This window comes from Leuciscus leuciscus, assembly GCF_965113295.1.
Source record: "Leuciscus leuciscus genome assembly, chromosome: 3".
Lineage (NCBI taxonomy): Eukaryota > Metazoa > Chordata > Actinopteri > Cypriniformes > Leuciscidae > Leuciscus > Leuciscus leuciscus.
In genome coordinates this window covers 65,944,003-65,964,722 of record NC_138727.1, presented here as the reverse complement: position 1 = coordinate 65,964,722, position 20,720 = coordinate 65,944,003, and the positions used below count along the sequence as shown (strand labels likewise).

At 36.9% G+C, this 20,720-nt stretch overlaps 2 long non-coding RNA genes across 3 annotated transcripts; one reads left to right on the top strand and one right to left on the bottom strand.

Moving 5' to 3' along the window:
- Positions 1-479: 479 nt before the first annotated feature.
- Positions 480-6,271, top strand: LOC309495494. 2 transcript variants are annotated; one of them, XR_014204686.1, is made up of 3 exons: positions 480-1,060; positions 4,253-4,318; positions 5,435-6,271. It is a non-coding gene; the product is annotated as an uncharacterized lncRNA (long non-coding RNA). The 2 variants fall into 2 exon arrangements; XR_014204687.1 differs by having other exon boundaries at positions 480-1,064.
- A 6,974-nt stretch (positions 6,272-13,245) lies between these two features.
- LOC309495513 lies at positions 13,246-14,754 on the bottom strand. Its single transcript, XR_014204709.1, has 3 exons — positions 14,229-14,754; positions 14,007-14,133; positions 13,246-13,934 (listed from the first exon to the last, which is right to left on the bottom strand). It is a non-coding gene; the product is annotated as an uncharacterized lncRNA (long non-coding RNA).
- Between the last annotated feature and the right edge of the window lie 5,966 nt (positions 14,755-20,720).

The following is a 20,720-nucleotide window of genomic DNA, read 5'->3' as shown; positions in this document are numbered from 1 at the left end:
GACACCAGTGATTTTGCCAAGAGATATCTTATTTATTTGGGTTATAAAACATAGGAGGAAGAGACAATGGACCAAGCGAAGGTCTAATTCAGCTTCTCAGTCATCTTCTCTACATTTCCATCTCTTCCTGATTTTCGGACAAACAGGGCTTGGTTTTTATATCCCTGACCAAGGAAAAAAACTACATCACCATAGGAACACATACATTCAGCAAAAGAACATATGGTTTCCATTAACGTTGGAATGTATTCCCCTTATGCTATGCATATACATTTCAGTCCAGCAGCAGCACACACTCAAGTCCAAAGTCTCCCAAAGTCTCTCCCACATATTCACAAAATACAATGAGTACAAATAATTATGAATGTATATAAAAAGTATAAAAGAGATACATAATACTACTAATTATGAATATTAATAAAAAGTAATAATAATACTAAAAACAACAGTAAATGATGAAATTTGAGTCTTCAACCACCACAAGCCATGGCTTCGCCCTCTTTATCGTCAGAAGTACTTTAGTGACTGGACTCGAATTATAAGACGAAGACGAAGAGAAGAGGAAATTCAAAGGTGGGTTTTATGTTTATGTTTAACCAAATAAAAATGTATAAAACGTTACAGCTACTCAACATGATAATAGCGAGTGTAACGTTAAATAGCTTAACTTAATTGTACGAATCCAGTCAGTGATATTAGTCGTCTGCAAATATATTTTAAAGCAATTGAGTTTCTGTGTCGTAAGTTCACATTTAATACATTATTGTTGTAAATGAATGCTCAAGCAGAGGTGCCATGCTGGTATACTTTACATTAGTCCACAATACTGTATGCGGTTTTGGAACAACGTGATTGAACGCCAACGAACAGTGCGCAGATAAAATCACTCGTTCTGTGTTTAAATGAATGCGATTAACGTTACCTGATTCTGTCCTAAGTCATATACATGTCATATACATTCATTTTATCATAGACCTTTGTTGAAACTCATGGGGTAAACTGTCAGTGCTGGTCTCACTGATCCCACATCTGAAAGTCTTCCTGCGTCCTCAGCTGTGAGGCAAGTATGTATGAGTTATTTGAGTTTCTTAATCTTATGATATTCTTTTTTCTGATGAGGTTGAATTTATTTTTCTAAGACAAAATGTTTGCCATAATGACAGAGTGATGTCAATCTTGATAAAGCACAGTAACTGCACTTCAAATTAATTCTGAAAGATTTCTGTCACTTAAAGGTGCTCTAAGTGATGTCAGGCGTTTTTTAGGCCAAAATATTTTTTGTCACATACAGCAAACATCTCCTCACTATCCGCTAGCTGCCTGTCCCCTGAACACACTGTAAAAAAATGCGGTCTCTGTAGACACCACAGGCTCCACAAACGGCAACAAAAACAAACTGGGCTCACCCGTACCACGAAACATAATAAACAGAGTTCCAGCCAATCACTGACAAGAAGCATTGGAGGGTGTGGTTTGGGGGGTTAGTGCGCGTACACATGAAGGGGGTGTGTGGAGGAGAGAGAAGCATGAAGAGGGAAGTTTGAATTATGGCCGACACACGACCAAAGAGACGACCTTCCGATGAACAAATTGCAAAGAAGAGGGACAAGGATAATGTTAAGGAACGCGCGAAGTCCCGAATTTACATCGGAAAAACCCTGGAAAGGTGGCGAGAACTCCGCCGGCAGAAGGGCTTCCAATCCGACATTCAGTTGCTCTGTTTTTGCAGAACAGGTAAATCCATCTTTCTTTCTAAATTGACGTTCATGTTCGCCAAACCAACACAAGGATGTAATTAGCTAGAACTATGCAGTCAGCGTTAGCTTTGGTGAATACAACATATATGTTTCTAGCAGCTAGCGATCAATCTCTATTGTAAATGGTCAAGCAAATTCACAGTAGGGTGACAATTTATGTGAATGAATGTTTTCACCCACTGTTTGTTATGGATTTGAATGTTCATTTATAGGCAATTGACAACTTTGACTAAATTTGTTTACGCCGCCACCGTTGTTTATGCTCACTGGGAAACGTGAAGCTAACGTTATCTTGCTATTATTGCGTCCTTGTATGGGAGCTATAGTTATAGTATAACCTCAGGTGGCGAAACAATTTTAAGATAATGTTTATCTTTTTCTGCATTCTGTTCTGCAATATATAAAAGCATTTATCTAACTTGGTGACATTACACATTGAATGAAGCATCAGTAAAACTTAACTTTGTTTGTAGTGACTACTTTGACTTTCCTTTATGTCGGAAGGGAGGGGAGGAGGGAGGAGACGGGATGAGGAGGAGGGAGGGTCTAGCTAGCCTCCGTTTTGCTTGACAACAATTCGAATGTCAACACTCCCAGCATCAATTAGAGCACCTTTAACTGAAAGTATATTCACCTAAAACTCTGACATTCACAAAGTATAGTAGCATACAGGTACCAAATGTCAATATGAAATGTAACATGCAAAATGGCAATGCAATGTGTAAAATGGCAATGCATTTCTGTATTTATATTTACATTTTCTATATGATATGTGCAACATCATTCTGGAGCAAAAAAAATATTCAAAATCAATAATATAATAATTTGCATTACTACACTAGCTTTAACATAAAATTAAAACATACATTTGAAAATTGTATATGTTCAAAAATAAAAAATAAGATGTATTACAGAAATTAGATGTTTAAAATGTTCAAGCAAATATTATAGCAAAATTATAATTTAGGTTATTTTTCCTAGTTGCTTTTACACTCAAAGTTAAGGCACTTGATGCAATGATCGTCTCGGAATCCTTTTTTTAAATCCAGATTGAATTTTGCCACGTTCATCGCGAGTATTTAATAAAAATGCAATCATAAGTGTCTTAACAGTGAGTGTAAATGCAATTAAGAAAAATAGCATTTAAATTATCATTTTGCTACAATTTTAGATTGAACATGTTAAAGGGTTAGTTCACCCAAAAATGAAAATTCTTTCATCATTTACGAGCTTTCTGACCCCCCATAGACAGCTAAGCAACTAGCCTACCACTTTGATGCTTTAAAGTTCCTAAAGTGATTGTAAAACTAATCCATATGAATTGAGTGTTTTAGTCTAAATTTTGTGCTTCCTTTATGATGAACAGGTTGAATTTAGACTTTTATTCATCAATTCACATCAGATACGGTAAACGGAAGCTCTAGCATGTTCGCTTGACATGCGAAAACAAATGAGGTTCATTCTCGTGTGTTGCGCATCACGTTTGAGAAAGAGGTTTGTTCTCACGTGTCAAGCATGTTCGGTTGAGCTTCTGAAATCTGTTCATCATATAAAGTGATCATGTCTCTTCAGAAAATTTGAACTACGGTAAACTGCTCGATTCAAATGGATTGGTCTTACGATCTCTTTATGAACTTTTTGAAGCATCAAAGTTTTAGTTGCATGGACTGTCAATGGGGGGACAGAAAGCTCTCAGATTCCATTAAAAAGATCTTCATTTGTGTTCCAAAGATGAATGAAAGTCTTACAGGTTTGGAACAACATGAGAGTGAATAATTAATGACAGTTTTTTTTTTTTTTTTGGGTGCCTTTAAACATCTCTAATCATTTTTGTAATATGTTTAAATTATATGTTAAAACAAGTGTAGGAGATGGCTAATTTAATTATATTATTGGATTTGAATTGTCACTTTGCCCCAAACATTGCACATATGGTATGGAAAATGTAAATTTAAATAAGAAATACATTGCCATTTTATATATTACATTGCCAATTTGAATTGAGCAGTTTAGTCCAAGTTTTTCTGTAGAGATATGATCATTTTATATGATGAACAGAATTAATTTAGGCTTTTATTCATATATAAATATTCATCAATTCACACCTCAGTTGCAGTAATTGGAAGCTCAAGCATGTTTGCTAGACGTGCGAAAACCGTGGATGTTCATTCTCGTGTGTTTTGCAGCACGTTTGAGCTTCCGCAAGAACCATTGAGGTTTGTTCTCGCTTGTCAAAGCAAGTGTGGTTGAGCTTCTGTTTGTTCAATGTTTAAATGTGAATAAAATCCTAAATTGAATCTGTTTATTATACTAAGCGGTAGTCTCTTCAGACATTTTTTACTAAACTTCTCAATTCAAATGGATTAGTTTAACATTTTACTTTTCTGGGTGTTTTATATGAAGCTTTAAGTGAATCATTTAAAACTTTGTGGAAAATGTAAAAATGCAGAAAGTTTTTTTTTGGTGTGAAACTTGTTTTCTTATCTGCATTTCAGTTATTCCAGAAAATGGACCGAATGCATGCTGTGGTTGATTTAAGGTGTTTCCAGGATTCCTTAAAGGTATAGTTCAGCAAAAAAATGTTGTTCTGTCATTAATTATACACCCTCATGTCATTCCAAACCTGTAAGACCATCGTTTATCATCGTTTATCTTCGGAACACAAATGAAGATATTTTTGATGAACTCCAAGAGCTTTCTGTTCCTCCATTGGTAGCCTCCGCAACTAATACATTCCAGCCCCAGAAAGGTAGTAAAGACACCATTAAACTAATCCAAGTGACTCCAGTGGTTTAACCTCAATTTTATGAAGCGATGCAAGTGCTTTGTTTTGCCCAAAAAAACACAAAAAAACATAATTTACCTCTATATTTACAAAATAATATTATCTAAAGCACATTCACGGAACAACACCCGGTCTTGAGTCAACACAATACACATGCGTCGTCGTGCTCACCCTACTGGATTGAAGGTCAGTATTTTCGTAAATAAAGTGGTAAATTGTGTTTTTTGCTAAAACAAAGCACCTGCATTGCTTTATAAAATTGGTTAAACCACTGAAGTCACATGGATTACTTCAATGATGTCTTTCCTATCGTTCTGGGCCTTGAATGTGTTAGAGTAGTTGCATTGCTCCCAATGGAAGGACAGAAAGCTCTCAGAATTTCATAAAAAATATCTTCATTTGTGTTCCGAAGATGAACAAAGGTCTTATAGGTGTGAAATGACATGAGGGTGAATAATTAACAAAATAATTGTCATTTTTGGGTGAACTAACCCTTTAAGTAAAATTGTCCAATGTGTTGAGGTTGTCTAAGCTGAAATCCGTTATAGAAGCACATTACATGGATGCCAAACGAGATGTTGCAGGATTTATAGTTCACCCAAAAAATGAAACAGTCAATGGGGCCCCATTGACTTCCATAGTATGAAAATAGTATGAAAAATATTCTATGGAAGTTAATGGGGCCCCATCAATTGTTTCATTTTCAATTCTCAAAATATCTTCTTTTTTGTTCAAGTAAACAGATTTGGAACAACTTGAGGGCGAGTACAATTTCAGTTCTAGGTGAACTAACCCTTTAAGTCTAGAGGTCAAATTTGAGCTTGTCATTGGGAGTATAAATTTAATACATTTACGTCTGTCTTTTCTAATATTGATTCTTCATTATGTTCAGGAAGAACCGGCTACATCTCAACCCACTACATCTCAACCCACTGTGCAGATCTTGGGAACTTCTTGACTGGATGTGTCTTCAGTGAGAGGAGAATCTTCAGCAGTGTAAAAATGGAGGGATCTGAAATTGCTGAGCAGTTCGGGTGGAGGATGGTGTTTTTAAAAAAAAAAGTAAAATAAATGCAAGGGTATTGTGTGAAAAGTGTGGGGGGGGGGGGGGGGGGGAGAACAAGTCTAGCTTTGTTGTAGATGAGAAAATATATTTTATGTACTGTAACATTTTAGTGTAATTGCATTTTAAATTCTTTCAAATCTTTTTAAAGAAGTGATATTCTGTTAATTTTGCTAAGTCTTTATTGTATTGTGAAGTCTTTGATGTATTTACACAAAGAAATACTTTACTGTAAGTTGGAATGAAAGTATTCAAATGTTCATATGTATTTGATATGTATTTACAGAAATGATTAAATTGATGCCTTTTGGATTCAGTTGTTGAATGTGCATGTTATTCAATAGAAAAATAGCCTTTAATAGTTCTAGTAGGAACAAATTTGACACAGTTAAGGTACAAAGGGGCTTGTCACTGGGGTGGTACCTTAAAGGATCAAATTTGTACTTTTGATAAAGGTACAATATTGTACCAACAAGTTTTAAAAAACAAAAGGTACATTTTGGTTGCCCATGGTACAAATCATGTCCTTTAAGGTACAAACTGGAATGGAACAAATTTGTTCCTCTATATTAAGGTACAATTTTGTACCAGTAAAAGGTACCGCCCCAGTGACAAGGGTTTGTACCTTCTTTGGTACAAAATTGTACCTTTTTTTCTGAGAGTGTGGTAAGCAGAATATTTCTTTGAAATCAGACATAGTAACTACTTTCTCAGTGGTCTGATCTGTCTGACCCCAGCGCAACTCAAGGATGTGCTGATCACCTTTCTGATATTATTGATTTTCTCAGAGAAGAAAGAAGCAAACTCACTGCACTTGCTGTTTGAGAGCATTTCACTGGGAATCTGGCTTGGGGGGTTTGTCAGTCTCTCTACAGTCGCAAAAAGAGTGCGTGTGTTGTTTAAATTGCTGTTTATAATATTTGAGAAGAAAGTCTGTCTAGCTTTGCCTAGTTCCATATTGAAAGCATGAAGGCTGTCTTTGTAGATGTTATAATGGACTACAAGTTTTGTCTTCCGCCACATGCGCTCTGCTTTTCTGCATTGTCTTTTCATATTTTGCATTGCTGTTGAGTTTCTCCAAGGTGCTTTTTGTCTGCCACTCTTCTTCCTGACTTTCACAGGAGCAATATCATCAATTGCACTTTTAACTTTTGAGTTAAAAGAATCAAGGAGAAAACCAACAGAGTCTGCAGATATGCTTGGTGTTAAGGATATAGCCTTCATAAATAGTACACTAGTGTTCTCATTTAAGCATCTCTTCTTGACAGACACAGATCTAGCTTCAGTGGCAGGAGAGATCAATATATCAAAGAAAATACAGAAATGATCAGACAGTGCTACATCCTTAATAACAGTCGATGAGATGTTTAGACCCTTACTGATAAGTAAATCTAGAGTGTGTCCATGATTGTGTGTGGGTCCATGTACATGCTGAGTCAGATCAAAAGTTTTTAAAACAGTTATGATTTCTTTTGCCATATTGGTTTCTGCACTATCTATATGAATGTTAAAATATCCAGCAATGGCAAAACAGTCAAACTCTGAGGTAATTGTTGATAACAGTTCTGTAAATATACACATTTAAAATGTCATTTTGCAATCACGCCGACCTCAGCAAAGAAAATCTCGCAATGAGTGGAAGTACAAACTAGGGCTGTGCGATATGGACAAAAAAAAACTATCACGATTTCTTGATTTTTTTCCACGATTTCGATTTTAATCACGATTTTGACAAAAACAGACATGCTTTACAGTTTTAAAGTATTCTGTGTGAATTTGAAACATATTTCCAAAGGAAACCATCATGTCCACCATTTCTGGTTTCAAGCATGAACGTTGGCATGTCACCACATTCCCTCCAGTGCTAAACACCCTCTCAGATGGTGAGCTTGTAGCTGGAATGCACAGATATTTTTGAGCAAGCTTGCTCAATCTTGGGAAGTTAATTTGATGTAGTTTCCACCATTGAAGAGGATCTTCCTCACTGTCGATAGAGGGAGTAAGCAGGTAGCTGTTCATCTCAGAGGCAATGGCTTCTTCAAGCTGCAGAGATGCTGGCATGGCTGAGACAGTCTTAAAAAAGCTTCCCAGAGACTTCTTTGTTTTTGTTTTTTGCTGATGAAGATAGATCTGTGTCTACATTCTGTCTCCCTGTGGTGCTCTCAGAATTCACTGCATCCTATGAGAACAAACACAACAGACAACAGAAAAATATTAAACCATAATTATACATATTGACCCGTGACACTACCAGTCAATTTACCCATACACCAACTCACCTCTTGTGATACTTCTTTCATATCAGACATCACCTTGGCCTTGATGTTTGGAAGTTTGTCTACAGCAATGTAATTTGTCTTGAATCTTGGATCTAGGAATGACGCCATATCCAGCAGTTCTTGGGTATCTTCATCATCATAATTTTTATTAATGTACTCAAGAATTTTGGATTTTATTGTGTTGGTGAGGTCAGAATCCTCATCATTCACAGCCAGTATCTTTGTGATGAACAGATGAAGAACTGGCTTCAGATATGACACGCTGACATAGTCCTCGCCAGCTCACAGATTCAAGGACATCTGTGTCCTGCCATTGTGGAACCAGGTGTCTTGTTTTGCGATCAGCTAAAAGGATCTGAGACAGAGCCTTCTGTTGTTCCAAAACTCGTTCTATCATCCGTTGCCTTGAGCCCCACCTTGTTGGACACTCTGTTATGAGTGCATGCTTTGGAAGCTGAAGTTCTTCCTGGGCTTCAGTTAATGCCGCCTTCTTCTTCCAACTATGAGAAAAATGCCCAACCAACTTTTTGCACAAACCTGTGGATCTGGAAATGCGAGAGTCATCCTTAACTGCATTTTCTAAAATAAAAAGACAAAAAGACAAAGTGCATTTAAATAAAAAGCATTATCATTTAAATGAAAAACATCTTATACTGTACCAAACCTTTAAATAAGAGAAAACTGTGAAGTTATACACAAAAAGGATTATATTTGAAATTGCTGTTAAAACTAACTTTTTGTTCTATTTATTACTAATAATGATTACAATACTGATTACATTACTAATGATGATTGCAATTCAGTGTTTCCCACAGACCTGCACTCTATTTATTGCGGCATATATTAGCAAATTCATTCTCTCCCAGCGGGAGGCGCTGTTGGGGTGTTAGAGATCGAGGTTTCCCTGGTAACGCTGTACACAAAGCACAAATGCTGACATCCCAAATTTTCTGAACGCAGTCGGTTTACTTCAGAAATATAGTGATATAAAAACACCCGCGCCAGGTTTCGATTTTGAAACGTGTTGTGCTCATGTTTATTCAACGAAGTCAAAGCCTTTAGCGAAATCTATTTGTGGCGGTCAGTTTTGATATTGTGGCGGTCGCCACAAATAAATCAATATGGGAAACACTGCAATTATTTAGGGCTGTGTAGAATACAATAGCACCACATACTGTAGTAGTCTGAACATGGATCCTATTTCAATAACTTAATTACAATTTTACAAGCTATTACAATGACAAAAGATTTTTAAAAATATATACATTTTATGTGAATTAAATTTTTCACAAACGAAAACAAGCAGGACAAATTATCAGATGACTACTGATTTTCCATTAATAATACACTACATTTTCATATTTTAAAGGAAACCGTATATGTAATGAAACTTACCGATTGCAAGATGCAGTCTATGTCCAAAGCATTGTAATCTTGTCCATTTGTTTAGAGCGACAGCCTTCACGATGTTCGATCCATTGTCAGTGGTGATTGACACTTGCTGCTCCTCACAAAGTCCCCAGGAAGTCAGAGCATCTCTCAAACCCTGAGACAGATTCTCTCCAGTGTGGTCATCAGGGAAATATGACGTTTGCAAGCATCGGCTTTTCATTTCGAAATCGTCATTAATAAAGTGCACCGTTAAACTTAAGTAAGGCTCCGATGTTCTGCTTGACCACATATCTGAAGTAGTTGCGTAGTATTTCACTTGTTTTAACTCCGATTCAACACTGGCCTTGCATTTGGAATACATCTCAGGGATGGCAACTCTTGAAAAATAACTTCGCGATGGCAGTTGATATCTCTTATCAAGGGTCTGTATCATTTTTTGGAAGCCGGCTTTACTGACGATATTTGCGGGCACCATATCTTTGCATAAATGATACGTGACAGCGTCGGTTATTTCTTTATGCCTTTTTGAACTTCTGGCGTATGGTGTGCAGCTCGCAAATGCCTGTATTATCGATTTTTGTTCCGAATGAGTTTGGGATGTACTTTGGTTCGTGTCCAGGGATTTTTTTGCCATGCATTGGTCATAAAGCTCTGTGTGGCGCTGCCTCAGGTGTTGAAAAAGATTTGTTGTGTTACCCTGTTTTGCCGCAATGACAAATTGACAGGTCTTGCAAATTACCTGACTCTGTGATAAATCATCTCTCCTGTATCCAAAGTAATCCCACACCACAGATGTTGATTTTTTTTTGGGCACCAAGTCCTTATCCTGTCCTGAACTCATCTTCCCTGTTTCTGTAGGATATCTGTCGTTATGCCCGGTCTGTTCTGTTCTCGCGCTCAATTTACGCGCGCTGCATTCTGATGGTTTGGATAGCATACTGGGAGGTTGGAGCCTGGAGCGCGGAAAATATCGTGCTATGAAGCGATTTAGAAATCGTGCATGCTCAAATCGCGATTTTATTACGATTTTGATTAATCGCACAGCCCTAGTACAAACCTGCGCTCTATTTCTGGCATGTTATAATAATTACCAGCTACATAGCTGTATTAATGATCATGTCAGTGCGACCATGCTGGAACGGCGCCACAATGCCGGTGTTGGGAAAAGCCAACATCCCCACAAAGCACGTGTGCTTGGCGTTTCATTGGAGCGGACAGTATGGAGCATACCACGATTTCTTAAACAACGGTAAAGTGCACTATGCACCTCAGCGTATTTATTCATATAAAAATCGAAACAATAAAGGATACTACGTATTCTGGAAACTACTCAGCTACCTGTTGACAACAACTACTCTCTACTCTCTGGAGATGTCCAACTCAGTCCCGGGCCAAATAAACAAACTGAACTCATCACGGTGGAGGCAGCCGGTGATGTGCAGATGGCCAGCGAGTTGGGTGAGTGCCAGGGTCCGGCGCTGTCCGTGGCTCCCTGTTTCTTTGTGGGAATTGATATGGGTCGAGGAAATCTGTCCTCGTTGATTTCGCGGTCTTCTGACGTTGAACTGGACCCGGTAAATATCACTACTGCGAAACTACCACCAGTAGCCAATAAAGACAATGCATCGATACAACAGCCAGTTAAAAGAAAACTCTTAAATCCTGCAATTATTAAGTGTAAGAAGTGGAAATTCGTACAAACTGTAAATCAGGCTCGAATGCTGTGGGATCCACGAGCAAAACCTAAGGGATTGCTTGGAGGACACATAAACATTCGTAGTGTCGCAGGGAAAAGTGAACAAATTCAACATCTTATTGTAAACTCTAATTTGGATTATCTGTGTCTATCGGAGACCTGGCTACATAAAAACTCTCCAAGTGCAGAATTAAGTGTCCCAGGCTACAATGTCTTTAGGAGGGACAGGCCTGAAGGAAGAGGACGGGGGTTAATGTTTTATGTCACAGATAACATCAACTGCCGTCAAATCCAGTGGAAACATGACAATGGGCTTGAATGTATCGGACTTAATATTACATTGTCTCCACAAATGTCCTTCAGCCTTATTGGCTTGTATAGACCACCCTCTTCCACATTAGTTTTGTTTTTAGACCAACTAAAGAGTATACTAAAAGAATGTAATTCTGGAAAAGAGGTCATTTTAATGGGGGAATTTAACATAAACTGGGAAGATAAATGTAATGGAAGTGCCGTTAAACGAATTACAGATATTTTTTGACATGACACAGCTAATTAAGGGACCAACAAGAATAACACAGAGGTCAAAAACACTGATAAACCGGATATTCAGTAATAAACCAGAGAGAATTGTTAAAACATTCAATTTGATCACTGGGTTATCCGATCACAATTTTACACTTGGAGTTAGGAAATTGACAAAAATGCATTTTAACTGTTGTGTAAAAAAGCATAGTCAGCTCAGAATACCTAAGGGAAAACAAAATGACTTTGAAAATGCAATTAAAGAAATTGAATGGAATAATATATTGTCTTACTCTGATGTTGACTCTGACTGTCAGATTTTTTTTCTCCACAATCCAACGTATAATGAATATTTTTTTTAAGGAGAACTAAACCTGACTGCACCAAACAGCAAGCAGCACTTAAGCTTACAGCAGTGATGGCCGACGTCATGCAATGGCTTAATAATTCCTGTCTTCATTTAAATATAAAGAAAACCGCTTGTATGTTTATTACGAAGAGGTCAACAGATAATTTCACACCCAATATTTGTATTGCAGGTGAACAGCTGTTAACGGTATCTGATTTTAAATATCTAGGTATATTAATTGATTCTAATCTAACATTTAAAAAACAAATAAAAAAAGTTATTAATACAGTAAAATCCAACTTGTCAAATTTCCGTCATATCAGAAATTGTTTAACTACAAAGGCAGCTACAATATATTTTAATGCCATGATCATGCCATATCTGTTATACTGTTTGACTAGCTGGGCACAAGCCTCCAGTACAACACTTAAACCTGTGCAGCTACTTTACCATCAAGCTTCAAAGGTGCTCGATAGGAAGCCAAATACCTATCACCACTGTTACTGCTTAAAAAAACATGATTTAATGACCTGGGACAATCTTATAAAATTTACAGATGTTTGTCTTGTTTATAAAATTTTACATGGCTTAGCTGTATTAACTAACACACACACTAACACCCCTAACAATTTTTCCTTCATGTGATGGACATTTTTTAAATCTAAATAATTTTTCCTCTATGAAGAAAATTTTTTCTTATGGAAAGATTCAAAGGTTCTTCATGGATGCCAATTTGGAGCAACAAATATGTGCTTGTTCTCTATTTCTGTCAGCTGTGGAGAATATAGCTGAAGAAAAACATGACATTTCTGGTAAGTGAACACAGTGAGCAATCGCTGCTTTTTGCAGTACACTGGACATTTCAGTGCACTAGAATGATTTTGACACAATAGGGCGAAGACAACTGGTCGGATGGACACACACCATGAGTCTGCATGTGAACCCTGTTGTCCGTCAGCAGAGGGAGCCCTCATTCAACATCTACAATATGCCGTTCATGACATCTTCAGCTCCTGCCAGTAATTGTTGTTTGGTGGTTATTCATATACAAACATGCATCTTCACTAAGCCTTGCCGGGGATCACTACCTTGTTATGGAAGCTTTATTTCTGCCATGGAGTAAAAAAAAAAAAGGTATCTGTGACTTTTTAATCTCACAATTCTGAGAAATAAAGTCAAAATAGTGAGATAGACGGAGAAAGCTTCCATACCTTGCAGCTCCATATATCAGACACTGTTTCTCTTATATTTGGGTTATGTTTATTTGATCTGTGGCCACTAGTCCTAAAAAATCTTCTCTTTTAAACTTTTTTTTTTTTTTTTGGTTTAGCACTGGGCTTTCATTTGAATGTATCTTTAATGCAGGGGAATATGACACACACAGTAGGCAGACCATTTTATGTTGTAACCGTATTCTAAAATGCTTTCAATTATTTTATTTTTCACATCGATCAGCACTCCATACTATTTAATGACAAAGAAAAAAAAAAACTGATTTGCCTGCAATTGTATTAAAAAACAACAACAACTGAAATATCACCCTGATTTCAGCCAGAATATCACTGTATTTAGACACTTTGCTATGACATTAGAACTTTATCTCAGGGGCATCATATTTCTCCAGGTCATCTTTGAGATGTTTCTACACATTGATTCGGAGTAGATCTGTGGGAAATTCATCTGATTGTGAAAGAGACACACCTGTTGATGTAAAGATCTAAATGCTGAAGATGCATCCCTGCTAACAAAAATATGTTATTTTGCTAACATTGCAATTAAGTTTCTGAGTGTTCTCTGAATGTTTAAAACATCCAGTTTTTTAAGTGTTTTAAAATGCTAAATGTTAAGATACCATTCAATTTTATCATTCTTTAAACTTTATGTGAATATTACTTTTGAATGTTCTGAAACAAGTAGTGGCATTTATAAAATGTAAGATGTCCAACAAAACATTTTAGAAAAAATCCCTCCATCAATGATATACAGATAAAGTTGAACTCTGGAAGCTTGAGAGGATCTGTAGAGAGAAATGGCAGAAAATCCCCAAATCCAGGAGTGCAAAGCTCGTCGCATCAAACCCAAAGGGTGCTGGATGGGAGAGGCAGGCTATATTAACATAAATAAATACATAATCTCTGTATTACATAATACATTACATACATAGTCACCAATGCCATCTCTGTCATGTTCGTCCATCCTCGGGATGCTGCTGTTCTTCTTTGTGCGATTTCCCCCATACAAAATACATCGCGCATGATCGCGGAGCAGAGAGGACACTGACAACACACTGACAGACAGGACAGACCAGGTTACTTTTGATATGAAACTAAGTCTCAACTTTCAAATTTGGTAATTTTGTAAAGAAATGTAAACAATAAATACCATTTTGTGGCTCTTTAATGTGTCGTGACAGATCGCTGTGGCGCCTCAGTTAAAGCTTCTCATGAACCGATCATCTCTTCCTTCTAGTTAATTTATAGCATCAAATAAACATGAATGAACATAAGAAAGGAATGTTGTTTTAACCGCGGAAAGACGTCAGTATACTCCGTTTTTCAGGTTCAAATCCTCCAACATTAATCTAGTAACTCTCCTGACTGATTTGTCGGACATAAATGGCGGATGGCGGATTATGATTGGTCAGATCGCCTGTCAATCAAACTCCCTGCGAAGGGTAAATTGTCAATAAAACTGAAAAATGTGTTGATTTTCCTAATGTTTTAGTCACCATTATGGTGATTAGTGTTCCCTTTGGTTGGGCACTTGGAACTCCATTTACACTATTGTGATTCTCTTCTCGATGCAGCGATGCAACAAGAAATCAGTTATTTGGTTTCAAAGGAGATGTATGTATGAATGTATGTCTAACATAACTATATTTCATGTCATTTAATGATCTTTTATCATTTTGTTGCTAACACTTATGACCTAAACAGGGGCGTTTCTTGGTTTTAAAAACATCAGGGTCCGAGCCTGACACAGACATGCGCATTCAAATGTGCGGTAGTTAGGGGGGTTCGTGGGCATACTCCCCAGAGAAAATATGGATTTCTCAGACCTACAGTACTTACAGTAAGTGCATTTTAAGGTGTTTGAAGGTCAAAAAAATTGGATAACAATAGCTTTAAAAGCATGTCAGTGGGCAGTAGTAGTGATGGGGACGAGACCGCCTATGCCGAGTCCGAGTCAAGACCGAGTCTTTGAAGGGTCGAGTCCGAGACGAGTCCGAGAAAGCAGATATCGGTCTCGAGTCCGGACTCGAGTACTACATCACTAGGCAGTAGCATATTATTTGTCAAGCAGATAACAGATTCTTAAACATGAGAATGAGGATAAATGTTGAAATGAATGATCCACACTGGAGATGCCAAATGTTTCTGCTTATTGTTGACAATACACAATCACAAACAGGAATGGCCTTAAATGAGAAATCTTTCAAGGATTATTTTGCATAGATGTTACATTTCAATCAAACACCAGTGTAATCTTTTTGTGTCCAGAGGCAAATTAGCAATTTATATATTAGCATTAAAGATTGGTTTCAGTAACTTGTTTCTTTCTTGAGTTAATCAATGTTAAATTTCAATTGTTCACTCACTGCATAAATGGTTCTTTAAAATTGAGTCAAGAACCCTAGAGTACTATATAGAGCCCCACTGAACCCTTTTTTCTAATAGTGAAACTCTTTACAGAGACTCACAAGTATGAGCCTGTTAACCCCAATTGCATTGCCCTGGCTTCCTGTTAAATACAGAATCGATTTTAAAATGATTATGTATGTTTACAAAGCCCTCGACAATTTGACCCCTCAGTACTGACTAATTTGCTCTATCTGCATACTCCCTCCTGAACTCTGAGACCTTGTCTTCTTGATCTTGGCTTACTTTCTGTGCCGAGCTCCAGACTCAAAAAATAAGGTGATCGCGCCTTTGTGTTTGCCACTGGAACAGTCTACCTCTCCATATCAGACTCTATGTAAGTCTTTAGGTCTGTTCTGAGACATACTAATTCTCTCCGGCCTTTAATATTCCTTAAAATACTTCCTAATTTTTTATTACAGTATTTGTTGTGTTGCTTCGTGGTATGATTTGTATTTCTCATAGTTTATTTAACTTTTTGTACAGCACTTAGGCCAACCTTGGTTGTTTTTAAATGTGCTTTATAAATAAATATTGTATTGTATTATTAGAGCATTATTGTAAAATTAAAGCATTTTAGCATAATCAAGATTGTTTTACTGTGTTTGTTTGTTTGTCCTGTCTTTAGTTATATTTCTACAGTCAGTTTTTTACAGGGACAAATTGCTGAACATTCGGCATGTAAGGGGATTTACAGTCAAAGACCCAGAACCAGATATGATGAATGAAGACCCGGAGTCAGAAAAAGTGTTTCAGATTAAATAAAATATAATAAGGCATTGAGTATGATTAACAGGGATTAACATGGTATAAAGAAATAGATAAACATAATAATTTTACACACACATACTATCTGAGGAACTACTCTGAAAAGCTGAAGAAACAGTTTTCAGCTAACGACCCTGCATCAGTGTGGAAAGGCCTGAAAGACATCATCAATTACAAGACACCATCCCCCAGCACTGTGTCTAATCAACAACTGGCCAATGACCTTTTATTGTAGGTTTTATTCTCCCCAATCATTCATCAACACCTCCAGCACCCCACTCTTCCCCCCTCCTGCACTTTGGGTCTGTGAAGAGGATGTGACTGGTGTTTACTTACCTGAAGGACATCACTGGATCTATAAATCACGTTCCTGGGGGCGGAGTTTATGTAAATTTTAGGGTTTGTGATGTCACTTACCCGGGAGGAAGCTCGTGTAGTCCCTACCAGCCGTTTGTTGTAGTCCTTAAAAGTAAAAAAAGTACTTTTTACTTTAAGTACTTTAAAAATGAATTAGCTTTGTACTTTTTCTAAGGTAATTTTGAAAATGAATAGGCCCAATTATAATTTTACAGTAATATTTTATTGGGAGTAATATTTTATTAATATTTTATCTGTACTTTTACTCAAGTACTTGACTTGTGTACTTCATCCACCACTCCACTGCTAACCACTGTCATTCTGTCAGTGTAAGACAAATTCCTCATACTGTATGTGTAAACATACTTGGCTATAAAGCTCATTATAATTCTGATAAGGCTGCAATATGAAATCATTTGAATATGTTCATAAGGCATTGTGTGTTTAGTAATCAACATCAACTACCAGATCATAGATAAATATATAATATTATAAAACGGTTAGTTCCAATCCTTGATTCTGATTGGTCAATAGCTGTGCTTTATTCACGATAAAACACGGCTATGACCGCTTCACCCAATGGTTCTATGTATCACTACACAACACCCCTAGCAACCACTCTTAGCAACTTAAACACATGTGTGATCTCATTGATATTGTTCATTGAAGCGATAGATAGATAGATAGATAGATAGATAGATAGATAGATAGATAGATAGATAGATAGATAGATAGATAGACTTTATTGGAGACTCATGGTCCATACTTCATAAAAAACAACAGACGGCACAAAATTAAAACACATCACATTAAATACATATTATAAAAAAAAGAAAAAAAAGTTATTCTATCCTTTCAAAAGGATATAGTGGAGTATTGTGAGAGATGGAGAAAGCGAGTGTAAAGTTACCTGCATTCACAGTAGACATTGCATTTTCCTTCAGGTCAGTCCTATATTCATAATAAAATAATCCGTTTGAATGTCCGCTGCACATCTTAACAGTTAACCGTTAAGGGGTTTTCCCGTGCCTATAACGTTAAAGTCCCACTCCGATCATATTTTGAGCTATTTTTAAACATATTCTCAGTGGTCTTTAAATGATGATTATGCCATTTTAGCCAAAATCATCTACATTACTCACCGATCAAATAAGACTTTGGCGGGACAAAAATTCACTTTGGCGGGCGCTAAAACAAGTTCAATGCAGGAAAATTCATGCGTGAATTTAACTGAGTAGTACATGACCATGCACTCGCACAAATGCGACCACATAAAATTTTAACATTCTCAAAAAATGGTCGCAGTCTAGAACCCTGGAACGTAATCCATTCATCTCTCACAGCAACATGTTTTGGTAAAGCATGAAAGCTAATACCAATATCTCTCCTCTTAGCATTGCAACCCGCTACCGCACATAGGTATTGATCCGCCATCGTCTTCTCTACTCCTCAGAACCTGAGCGGGCGGGGCGGAGGGGAGTATGAGCTTGTGGCCCCGCCCAGTGGAGTTACTACGTCACAACTCCAGTCTATTTTAGCCGGCATTTTTCTCAAGATATGTCCTCTAACATCAGAAAAAAACCACAAGAACATGTTAACACCTAGAAAAACATGATTTTCATCGGAGTGGGTTGCGTCTTCCTTCTCCGTGAAAACAAGTTTGAGTCTTTTCAATATAAAAGTCTTCTCTACCGACTGACTCATTCATAAGACAGTCTTTGCCGCCATCTATTGGCGAAATAATGTATGTAACTTCTGTTGCTGTTTACGGTCAGGGACTATTTTTTCCAGCGGAAGGAATGCTTTTAGTGATTTTACTTCATGAAAGTTGCATAGATAAATATTTTTTGGCTTTAATATTTGTATTGTGTGGCAACCGTTTTATAAAAGCAATAAGGCACTCGAGGCAAGTGCTGTATCGTGAATAAGTAACGGCTGAAGGGGTTGCAGGCACGCTTCGTGTCGTGCCTAAACAACCTTCAGCCGTTACTTGTTCACGATACAGCACAGCCTCTCGTGCCTTATTGCTTACTTAAGCACTGTTTGTTTTCATAGAGCTTTTTTGTCAGATAAAACCTGAACCAATATTTAATGTCCTGAAGAAAATGACATTGGAACATTTGATATTTGATGGATCTGTCATAGTGTGTAGCTGTTCTTTTGTAAGTTTGGCTGAATTACAGCTCACATGACTTCCAGCTTTGTGTGTGAATTTGTGAATATACATATGCTTCTTATTAACATTCAGCCACTCAATTATTTTAAAAAGGCACAATATTAATAACCATTTATAAAATATAAAATTATTCTGTTCATACTGTTTAGCACATAAAAAAGTATCTTAAACATGATTCATTTAAATGTGTAATTGTGTGTAATTGGTATTCGTTAGAAAGATTTTCATAACTATTTTGAGACGTCATTCTTTTTTTTTCTTTTTTTTCTTAGAGAAATATAAAGAGTACAGATGGGCTTAACAAAAATTAAATCTGAAGATCTTTTCCTTATGCATACAAAAATCTAACAGGATATTATAGTTCCTTCTGCAGTTGTTAATTATATATATTCATATTTATACCTACATTTGTACACACACACACATATACATATTCACTAACATGCCTACACATGTACATGCCACCTACACACAAACATATGCATATATTCCAACATACAGAAACTCTTAAAACAAAACTACTAGAACTCCCACCCACCCCTCTTTCCCCATCCGCCTGATACGCACTGCATGGAGAGGAGTACTTAAAAAACAAACAAAAAATAAAACAGCTACCAACATTTTAGTGGTCTTAGGTCCAACTCAAATTGAGTCAACATCTCTTTCCTCTAAGTCTCCTCCACCTAAATACCTTATGAAGGGTTCCCAAATTTTAGCAAACTGTTGTCTTTTATTCCTTAGATGGAGCCGTATACGTTCCAGATGAAGAGTATTTGTGAGTTCGTCAAGCCAAAGCTGGAAAGAAGGCAGCAACTTGCTTTTCCAGAAAGTTAAAATAAGCTTTTTGGCTGTTAAAAGCCCGTAGGAAAGAAATCGTTGTTGAGACTTGGACAAACAGAGCTCATGTCTTGAAACCCCAAACACAATTAAAAACTCATCTGGTTCAATATATTGATTCGTGATTTCAGAGATGACATTGAAAATCTTGCACCAAAAGTTTTGAAGACTGGGACATAATGCATAACTGTGAAGCAGGGCATAACTCCGCCGTCCTGCATCTGTCACACTTTGGAGAGACACCTGGAAATATTCTGGATAATTTTGTTTTAGAATAGTGTAGTCTATGCAAGAATTTGAACTGGATGAGACAATGTCTGGAGTTTATAGAGCATCTGTTAATCTCTTCCAGGCTATCTGCCCATAACTCATCAGAAATCTCTGACCCTAATTCTTCCTCCCATAAACTCTTGATTGAAGATGTAGCGGGCAATTGGGAGGCCTGGAGAGTATTATAAATGCAGGAAATCATTTTCCCTTTACCAAAACAGAAATTAAGGCAGGTGTCCAGACAAGAAGGGCTAATTGTAGAGAACCTGTTTAAGTAAGATTGTACATAGTTCCTGACTTGCAAGAACCTAAAAAAAATACTTCTATGAAGTTTGTATTTCTCCCGAAATATTTCAAAGGAGACGAATGTACCATCTTGATACAGATCCCTTACTGCGAGAACTCCTGAATCTCTCCATTGCTGAAAACCTTTATCTAATATGGAGGGTATAAAAGAGGGATTGTCAGCTATGGGAATTGATAAAAGTAACGACTCCACCCCAAAATGAGTTCTAATTTGTTTCCAAATACAAATCACACTGCTAATGACGGGGCTGCATCTGTACACAGCAAAAACTCCAGTGTTAAATTAACACTCCTGGGAGTACATATGAGACCACACTTGTAGAGTGTAAAGTGTTAAAATATGAGTGTTAAATTAACACTCAAGAGTGTTAAAGTTAATGAGATAATTAAGTGATTAATTAAGTGATGATTGATCATTATTGAAGACACCTGATGTTAACAAGCAGAATCACTGAAGGAGAAAATCTCAAATTGTAAGCCACCATTATGGTGATTATTGTTTGCTTTAGTTGGGCTCTTGAC